This window comes from Coffea eugenioides, chromosome 2 (genome assembly GCF_003713205.1).
Source record: "Coffea eugenioides isolate CCC68of chromosome 2, Ceug_1.0, whole genome shotgun sequence".
In the NCBI taxonomy this organism is placed as follows: domain Eukaryota; kingdom Viridiplantae; phylum Streptophyta; class Magnoliopsida; order Gentianales; family Rubiaceae; genus Coffea; species Coffea eugenioides.
In genome coordinates, this window is record NC_040036.1 from 67,329,516 (window position 1) to 67,339,790 (window position 10,275).

A 10,275-nucleotide genomic window follows, 5' to 3' on the forward strand; every position below is an offset into this window, starting at 1 on the left:
GGTATTTGAATTCTTAGAGATTTTGGGGTGGCCTTTCAGGTTAACATGTATTCGCTAATCCCTTGAAAGATGCCTTTTGTTTCTCTCTGGTATCTTTCCTGACGACAGGATATCAGGGAAGAGCTATTTTAGTTGTACTAAAAATACGACAATAAGAATACATGTGACTTAGGGGTCATAACCCTATTTATAGATAACTTTCCTATTATCTTTTGGATTCTTATTTCATCCCATCATAGAAATATAAATTACCCTTAAGACTCTACATATTAAAGGCCCACATCCAATTAAATACATTAAAATCTAAATCATAATTGATCACTTTAATTGGACTAAATCTTATTTGACAGTCTGTAACACATCATTATTCACGTATAAGTCCAACATTGGATTAAGGATCCAACATAAAGAATTGAAGATGTTGAAACTAAAAACTACGAAAATCTCAGAATATTGATCCAATCCTTTAGAAGTCTCTTCAAGTTTTCTTTTGGGCTAAAAGAATGAAAAAAGATTTGGCCAATGTATTTGTATATTAGGTAAAATACAATAAATCCTCCTGTAGTTTTGCTAAAAGATAGGCAGCCCCCTTATATTTTGAAAATATTCACATAAACTCCATATAGTTTAAACTAGAGTGAAAAATGGACGGAATCCACATGAGTTGACGGCAATTGCTGCCCACACGAGCTAGAAGCGCACCACTTGTCGAAAAACATCAATAACAACTGAATATCACATTTGTGTGCCAAAACTATAGCTTAAATTAGATATGTGAATCTAGGGCAAAGCGCCAATAGTCTCTTGGGCTATTGGTACCATTAAAGTCTTGGTGGGAGTGAGAGGTCAACGATTCAACCTTTTATCCTACCATATACTTGCTACTTAATTATGGCTGCCACTTTCAAGTGGTTTCCTCGGATGGAATTCTGTCGGTTAGACTCCCCTTCCCCCTAGGTTATGCTAGAGTAGGTTATACAAATGTTATTGTTGCAATAAAAAAAAGAACCTAGGGCAAAGCCCTTGAATCTATTAGCAGTGTGAGAGAAACAGACCTGATAGCTTGAAGGTTGATTGAGGTGATATGCAAAGGAGGAATGGCAAGCTCTAACATTGATACTGGAGGATCGAGGGATTTGAGATATCACTAGAAAAGATGCTACTACAGGAACAAAGCAAAAATCAAGATCGTGGAATTAGAAAACCTGACAAAAGGAATGTTGTACTATGTTTGCGAAAATGAAACTTGTTCGTTCTGGTTATGGTGCAATCCGATGAGAAGAGATAGAGCCACCCATAAATATACTTGTCAAAGTCCTTCAATGGGCTGGGAAGGCATGGCTAATTTTGGGTCAAGGATGAACAAATGTGAAGGTAATTTGGTGATGAGCCATGATAAGGCGCTACAGGTAATTTGTTAAAAAATGAACAAAATTGAAGGCATAGTGGGAATGATGAAGATGATGCTATGAGTATGTTTATGGGTCTATTGCTTGTCTTAGATGATACTAGTGCTATAGGCTTTAGGATGTATTTTAGAATCTAGATATGTGTGAATATGTTCATGTGATGAAATGATAACTTAGTCTTTGTTATGAACTTTTTCATTAACATATATATAAAAGAGGGCATGCCATGCCTCAAAAGGGTGCTTGTGTTGCTGATGTGGCGAAATGTGGTTGGCTAGCGAGTGTTCGTCTAACTTGGTTTCTAGTGGTAGCTTGCCTTTCTTATATTCCCATTTCATTTTCTTTTCCATTCATTCTTTCTTTCTAACAAGAAGACTAGACTGGATGACTAAGAAGATTACAAGCCAAAGAAGAGGAGAAGAAAGGGGAGAATGGCTGACCCACGTTGCATCAGGTGTGATTAGTCAGGTTGAATGACAAGGGGTTGGTCTTGGGCTCAATGATGGGCCAGTGAAATTATAATTTTACCCTTATTGTTCCCCAAATTTTACAAATTCTATTATAAAGGATCTTTTTTTTGAATGCCCTGTGAGTTTAAAATAGATTCCACCATCCCTGTACAAGCCTGACAAAGAACAACTTTCTACTCCTTTTTTGATTAAGAAGCCTATTGGAAATTTGTTCGTACAAGAAGTGGATGAATGTCCATGTATTGCCCATCGGATTTTGGAGATATCTGCATTATGATTGTTGGTATTTGTGCTGCCATTGCTATTTTGCTTTTTGCTCATTTATTCTTGGTTTATTGCACTGCAGAAGAACAGAGCAAGTATCTCTCCTCCATCTTCTTCTTCGTAGGCTTTTCTTCCTCTTGATCATCCGCATCTTCCTTCCCCGCCTTTTTTTTTTTCTTTTTTTTGTGAATATTGATTGAACAAACAAGATTGCTTCCACCTATTATTCTATGGATCTTAATCTTGTTGGGAACTTTCATATTAAGGTATGCTTGAACTACTCTACACTTTGCATGGATGAAACCAATAAAAAACAAATGAAGTTCAAAGGAGTTAGCTGAGGTGAAAATTTCCTCTTTATTTTTTTTTCTATTTTGTGCCCAATTTCCATTTTTTTCTTTCTTAGCTATACATGAAATTTATTTTTTTGTCCTGACAGCTGCCACTGAGATGAAAAGGGGAAATAATTGCTAAGAAAGTCTTTAGGTGGATTTTGTTTTTCTTCATATGTTAATTTCTTTTTAGATCAGTTTTTATTCTTTTGATTTTATCTGGTAGTTATTGAATATTTTCTTTCTTTTTTTTTCAGGTTTTTTGGTTGTACAAGTGCTTGCTTCATGGTAACTGGTAAGTATACGAAAGAATTAGTGCGTTCTATTTTTTTCCCTCCTTTCCATTTCTTTCTTGACTACTCACACTTTTGTTTAGAGTGTTTTTTTTGGAATGTCATTCTCATATCTTGCCTAATGGAATTTTTCTTTGATGTCCAATGTTTTGTGTGGTTAGAAATTTAGGATCTACTACATAATTGTTTATCTTCATTGTGCTCAAAGCTGCATGTGTTTCAGTGATTACTAAGGTTCCAAGAATTTGATATTTTTCTCTCTTTTTTTCTGCTTTTGGAGTTTAGTTGTTTTAGTAGTTGCCTCGTTTGCATTGTTAAATCACTATTGTCCTCTTAAAAAAAAACTTCACAGTAGCCAAGAGGCGTCCCCTCAAATTCTGATTTTGGGTTTTGCTTTGAAGTGTAGAGTGTCACCTATTATCTAATACTGGATCTGTTGCATGCATGGTCTTAGTTTCTTTAATTAATGATGTGCTGCTGAATCTGTAGTTTCCAAAGCCGTATCATGTAAGTTGTAATCTTGTTTAAATTGATTTAATAGTTCTATTCTTCTCACAGGTCCTTGGAATCATAAGCATTAAGAATAACTTCAGCATGAGGCAATTGGTGCATGCATGGATGATTTCCTATTTCAGTTTTGTCTGTGTTCTCATACTAATGGTGCTGTTATATTCATCATCATTGGCTTTTTTTTTTATCTGCAGGTTCTGCTCTTGGTTCGGTGAATTTCTAGGTGCTTTTCCTGCAGCTCCTGTAGTTAGGTTTTGTCTTTACCCTTTTTTTTTTGTGTTTTTGTACTAATGATACAGCTTAGTTGATACACATAGTTTCACTGAAAAAGCTATAAGTACTGGAATATCTATCTCATTCCACTGAAATTACACAACATTTGCCTGGTGGTTAGCTTTCTCAGCCATTAGATCTATGCATGACTTTTAAAGGGAAAGCATTAGCATTAGCTCACTTTGCAATAGTATCTGAGGTCTATAGTCTTGATTGTTCCCCTCTAAAGACTCCAAGAATCACCAAAAGCTGAATTTACTCAAGATTATTGTTTCTTCCTTTTTTTTAAGGTCTTTTCATCTTTCCATCTATGGAGTCCTTTAAGTTCTTTAAAAGTAACAAATGGTCAAAGTTGAAATGAACTACAAATGATGAAGAAACTTGAATATTTAAGCACCTAGAGGCACCACCTGTTTCTTTATATTTGACTTTTTCCTCTTCGTCTTATGCTTCTTTGACACGAAGATCTTAACCTTCTCTTCAACTGACTCCTACCATGTGTACAAGAAGTTAGGAAACTGATTCTTCCAGTGACAAAAGTAAAATTCAACTTTCCTGGCATTTTAATTTCTGATTGCCAAAAGAAGGAAATTGATGACTTGAATTAGTATAATCTGTTAATGGTTTGTTCACTTTGAATTAATATAGATAGTAGAACCAGTGATTTGGATGGAAACTTAGAAATTGCACAACTCATTAATATCCTCCATATGGTCAATATGTTTATTTCTGCTGAGGCTTTACATGATGACTAATTGGATGTGGAAAGGTGTTCTTTAGCAATTAAGATTGCTTGTTTTGTCTTTGGAGTAACATGTTTATCAAGTGAGATTGACTTTGACTGTTCTTTTTTTTTTTTACTCTTGAAAAATTGAGAAACATGGTTGTTCTGGATCTTTGAGTTTTAAATACAAGTTTTAGCAAACGATCAGCATTAGCAAGATAGAAAATATTTGTTATATCTAATATGGTCTAGACCATGCTGAGTTAATAGATATAATATTATGAGTGTCTGATTGGATTCCTTAAAATGTATTAATAGCAAGGATTTCACGGATTTCATTATTTGACTTTGTTCAAAATTCCATCAACTTGATAATTCTTAGTTCTTCATAAATTTCTTATGCAAGTCTGTTCTCGTTTCTCTTAAAGTCTCATTATGGCATTTGCTTGTATAGTTGTGTTTTGACTTGTAGTTTTACTATTCAATATTGGCTATTTGTTTTATGATGAAACTTCAGACTACTTGGAAGTTTGGTGGTCTACCTTGCATCAATTTTTTTGGAACTGTAAAGTATGATAGTATATATTTTCTTTTTACTAATAAAGAAAATAATAAGATACCGACCTTGTATAAATTTGAGGAATTCCGGATAAAATGTTTTGCACTGTGGTTTTAAGGCTGTAAATATTGGCCAACATGCAGTATAAAAGAAAATTATGTCATATCCTCTTTTTATTTTTGAGTTGCTTATGATGTTTATAGTTTGCTCTGGTGGACAATTATAGTATAATTAAGTGGGTGGACAATTACGTCACATCAATTAGACATGATTTCGTGGACAATTACGTCATATCATTTTTGAGTTGCTCTGTCTCCCCTTCATGTACCACTACCTTTTTTCTTTTGTTTTTCGTTTTAATATAACCATCTCTATGAGTGGAATTTTTTTTACAACAATGTCTATATTTTGTATATAATAATGTAATGAAAAATTGTTCATTTAAGCTATTGCATGTTTTATATTGTGTAATTGAAGATTGTTCATTTTTTCTTTGGCCACACTGGTACAGTATGCCCCGACCTATGAAATGTACAAAAACCTTTGCCCCATACTTTTGCCTTTAGGGGTGATTATATGGAAAAAGCTTGTCTGGCATATAGGTGCATAGATAGACACTGAGTTGATATTCCTGTAACTAAAAAATGTTAGATTAAAATGGAAGGGGCAATGATAAAAGAAAAAATCTTAGATATATTTTTTGAGAATATGGTAAGTGTTGCTAATATTTAACCGTATGAAGTGACTTTTTGCAGTACCACTCCATTTTATTAACAAAACTATGTGTTTATTTATGTAGGAAGCAGAATCGGCCACCCTTGAAGCATTATCAAGGTCAAAGCCTGGAAGAGTATGACACAGGATACTAGATTTTGCACTAACAGTAGCTATATGATCTCTGTATTACCTGCTGTAAATGTATATCAGCTCTTGATGCATTATATCTCACGTGGATGGTGTTATCATGATATTTTTGTTTGGTTTAAAATCTTGTGTAACTTGCTGAGTTATTTTGTGCCAAGAGTTTGACCATCCCTTTTGCTACTGATGTATTGAGAAGATAGAATTATGGCCTATATTAATAATCCTCCGCTTTTTTTGGTCAAATGCAATTTATCCTACTAAGGTTGATATGTAAGCACAGTTTCTTTTCATTGAATTTCTTAAGTTACAGGCTAATGAAAACCTTTATGATTATTATACGACAAAGTCATGCGTTTTTCGGTCTTTGGGTTAGTTTGAAGATTCTAATAATAAGGAAAGCTGTGATGCAATACAACACTGTGCATTTCTTTTCTTTTTTTTTAATTTTTTCCCTTTTTGAGCTGGAATAGGTTTGATATGTAATGAGAACCTCTAAATTGCAGTCTACTGGTCTTAAGTTTCATAAATGGGGACTTTACATTATCTCATGCACTTGTCTTTCCTTTTATGGGATTCTAGCTGTTGACATGCATCAAATGATAAAGGGTAGAATTGCATCAAGGCCTGTGTAACTTCCTTTTTTCCTTTTTTGTGTGTGTTAAGTAGTTGACCATCCCCTATGTTATTGATGTATTCAGAGGATACACCCTGCATTAGTAATCTTCCTTTGTTTTTGGTCAAATGCAGTTTATCTCACTAAGGTTGATATGTAAGCACAGTTTCTTTTCCTTAGATTTCTTGAAGTTACAAGCTAATGAAGCCATTTTGGTTATTGTATTACAAAGTAATTGGTCTTTCTTTGCGGCTTTGGGTTAGTTTGATGCAATTACGAAAACAGTGGATTGGTAGTATCAGATTCTAATAATAAATATGGCCAAGCCTTGATGCAATACTATATTGTGCTCTTTTTTTTTTGGGCTAGAAAGTCACAGGTTTTGGTGTATATAAAAAATATAAGGCAGCATTACACGGCGATATATTATTTTCAAACTAATGACATTACCATTACTATCCAATTAGTCAGCAAAACAAAAATGACTATGTCATTTAGCAATCAGGCTAAAATTGTGGCTTCTCTTCATTACTTAATAAAATTATAAAAAATAATCACAAAGATTTTAGTGCACATTTATGTAACTCTTTATATTTAATATCCCACTTTGAATAATAGAATATTTTTGGGCAAGTCTGAAAATTACACCGCGCGAAGCATGGTGTTCTCCTCCTAGTTTTATGGAAATGAAGAATGCAAATAATTGCAATTCTAGAAAGTCATTGGGTTATGTGTACAAAAGAACTAATAAATGTATATTGAAGCACAAAATGTCTTTATAAAAGGAATAGAAAATAAGCTGCCTTTCATATTGTCATAAAGATAGTAACATATACAAATTAGATAACATATTCATGAAGAACACAAATTCGACTGATCCAAAGGACAGAAACTAAGATTGCTGTTGACAGGTTTTTCAACCACTCAACAACATGTCTAAGATAATCAAATGGATTAATTCGGAATACAAAAGTGGTCAATACTCTGTTGACAATTAGTCTAAAACAAAACAAATGAAGCTCTTAAATAAGTCTAATTCATGATCAATTTTTCTTGGATCTCTTTTACTTTCGAGCAATGGCGGTAGTAGATTGATGATTGCTGCAACTTGTTCCAACATCACGGTTGGGCTAAGAAGAAGAATGAACTTTTGTGCTTGGAACATGAGAAGAAGTAGTGGATGCTACTGCTGGGTGTCTTGTTGCACTTGTTATAAAGGTCGTTCCTATTTGGCTCTTATCCTGTTGTGTATACACACATAAATAAGGGCATCAAATCTAGTTAAAGTTAGGACTGAAGGAAAATGTAAGTTAAAAAAACTATTAAGTGCATTTGATCTTATACGGTTTGGACTTGGGATGAGGTGGATTCTTGCATGTCCTTTTATTGTGCCCTGATTTAAGGCACCTTCTGCAAATAAATAGTCAAGCCTTTTCTCGAGGCTTTCTGGGGATCTCTAGACTCTTTAGCACCTCTGCACCTAAGTTTTTTAGGTCTACCAAGCTGTTTCTTGACAATCAAAGGCATCAACTTTTGCATTCCAGTATCAATTCATAACTCCTTAGAAGGAATTGTGCCAATGTTGAAATTCTATGTTCTCAAGTAAGCCTATGTGATGTACCAGTTGTCAACATATTCTTCTACTTTTAATCTTGCCTTTTAGAGTACAGCAATAGCATGAACACATGGGACCCTATCTATTGAAATTCTTTACATGTACAAGTCCTGTTGAAAGATCAACCACTTTAGTTTTGTTATAACCATCTACCTTGTAAGAGTAAGCTCCGTCAATTATGCAAACACAATGTCTAACTTGAATCTTATACTTCTCAATTCTTTCGGCAATGCTAGGACACAACTGGCCCTCATACTTCTGTATTCTACTTCTCTTCACAATTATCCTTGTCATCATTTTTCTCCTAAAGAACTCAAGCAAAGTAATTATTGGCTCATCTCTTGCTTTTAGAATGTAATTGTTGAAAAATTCATTCAAGTTGTTAACAAAAATGTTACCCTTACCAGATGTGTTATAATGTGTTCTAGACCATTATTTGCTTGGTATCCTCTTCAGCTAAGTAGCTGCAATTAACTTCATTCTATCCTCAGGATTAGCTCTTTCCAGATTCTCCATTGCCCTCTTGAAATCCCACACATTGGTTGATGACGCAATAGCCCAGAATTGTTGCCTGAGATCATGTTTCTTGTACCTTAACTTGAAGTTGTCAAACAAATGTATTAGGCAAAACCTATGCTCTGCCCTTTGAAATAACTCTTCAATAGCATGCACCAAGCCTTTTTATCTATTAGAAATGAATGTGTAAGGAACTTGATTTCCCTTAAGAATGGAATGAGCCAGTAGTAGAAGGGGAAGATCTTCTTGATGATCATACAGCTTCTGGAAATGATAATGGGCCTATTAATGGCCATTTCAATGCTGAAATAGAGTTCCAAAAAACTAGTTTCCAATTAAAGGTAAAGAAAAATTCACTAATTTCAGAAAATTCAAAGAGGCACTTGTTGAGTGGAATATTAAAGAAGGGTATGAGGTATTGCATTACAACAATGATAGTTGGAGATTAATTGCTAAGCGCAAGACAGGGTGCAGTTGGAGGATTCATGCAAGATGAGTTCAGGGGACTACCACATTCCAAATAAAGACATTGAAAGGTAGCCACCATTGTGGAAGGGACTACTCCAACAGGCATGTAACTTCCTCTTACTTAAGCAAGAAATTCCAAGACAAGATGAGAGATGACCCTAATTGCAGCATAAGTAGGATTGTGAACGATGCTAGAAGAGCCTTTTAAATAAGTAACAAGCAAGCATATAGAGCTAAAAGAAAGGCCAAAGATGACTTTCGGGGTAATGATGCTTAACAATATGAGAACTTGTAGGATTGTATAGCTATAGTAAAGTCAACAAATCCTAACAGCTACATAGCTTTGCAAATTGAAAAGAGGACACTTGAGCAGAGAGCCATGCTCGAGAGGATATACTATGCTTTGGGTATACTGAAGAAGGTGTCGATGGTTGTTTTTAGAAAGTTCATTTGGGAGTCAGCTCTTCATTGTAATGGGAAGAGATGGAAATGAGAATATATTCTGATTGTTTCATCATTTTCTTCCTATATATGTCTCTCTATTTCTATTGTAGGCTACTTTCCCTTGGCTACTCTAGGTGCTGATATAGGTTGTTGTTTATGGGGCTATTCAGTTTGGTGCTACTATCTAAACTACTATTCATAGATTCTCTCAGGTTGGTATTGCTCTTCGGGTTACTACTACTCCTTTGTCCTGCAGTGTGCAAATATGTTTTCATCCCTAAGAAATTCAAAACCTTATTTTAGCCACTTAGGATCACCACCTTGGCCTTATCCTTCATTTTCAACACTTGAGGAATTGGAAGTTGAACTCTAACAGAGTTTGCTAGGCTCTTATTGGAGTTATTTCCTGTAACAGTGCTTTGCCCCTGAGAAGCCTCAAACTGTATTTGCCTTGTTGCCTAATGTAGTATCTTAGTTAGGTTCAACTCTTGTATTTGTTGCTTCCTTGCAGAATAGCTGCCCCACTTACTCTTTTGCAATTATCTTTGTCCTTTCCATAATAGTTTGACCCCTTCTAATTGAAGGTTTGTCTAATTTCTTCTTTATTTCTTCACTTCTTCAAGTCTGCTATCTCTTGGCTGTGCATATCATGATTTGGAATGGAAAACCATAATTTTACAAATGGCACTTTCTCAATGGTGCAATACATTCTTAGCAACTCAAATGGTGATAAAATATAAGGGTCATGATCCTTAAATAAATATCCTCACGCCTAGGTTTCTCTATGAAAGGCTCACCATATTGCCTGTGAAGTTTAATTTTTCAAAGTTTGACATTGTCTTTCACCTGAATTACATAAATAATTACATTATCTATAACTAGCTAAGCACACAAGCCATCAACTTAAAAATAATAGTCATA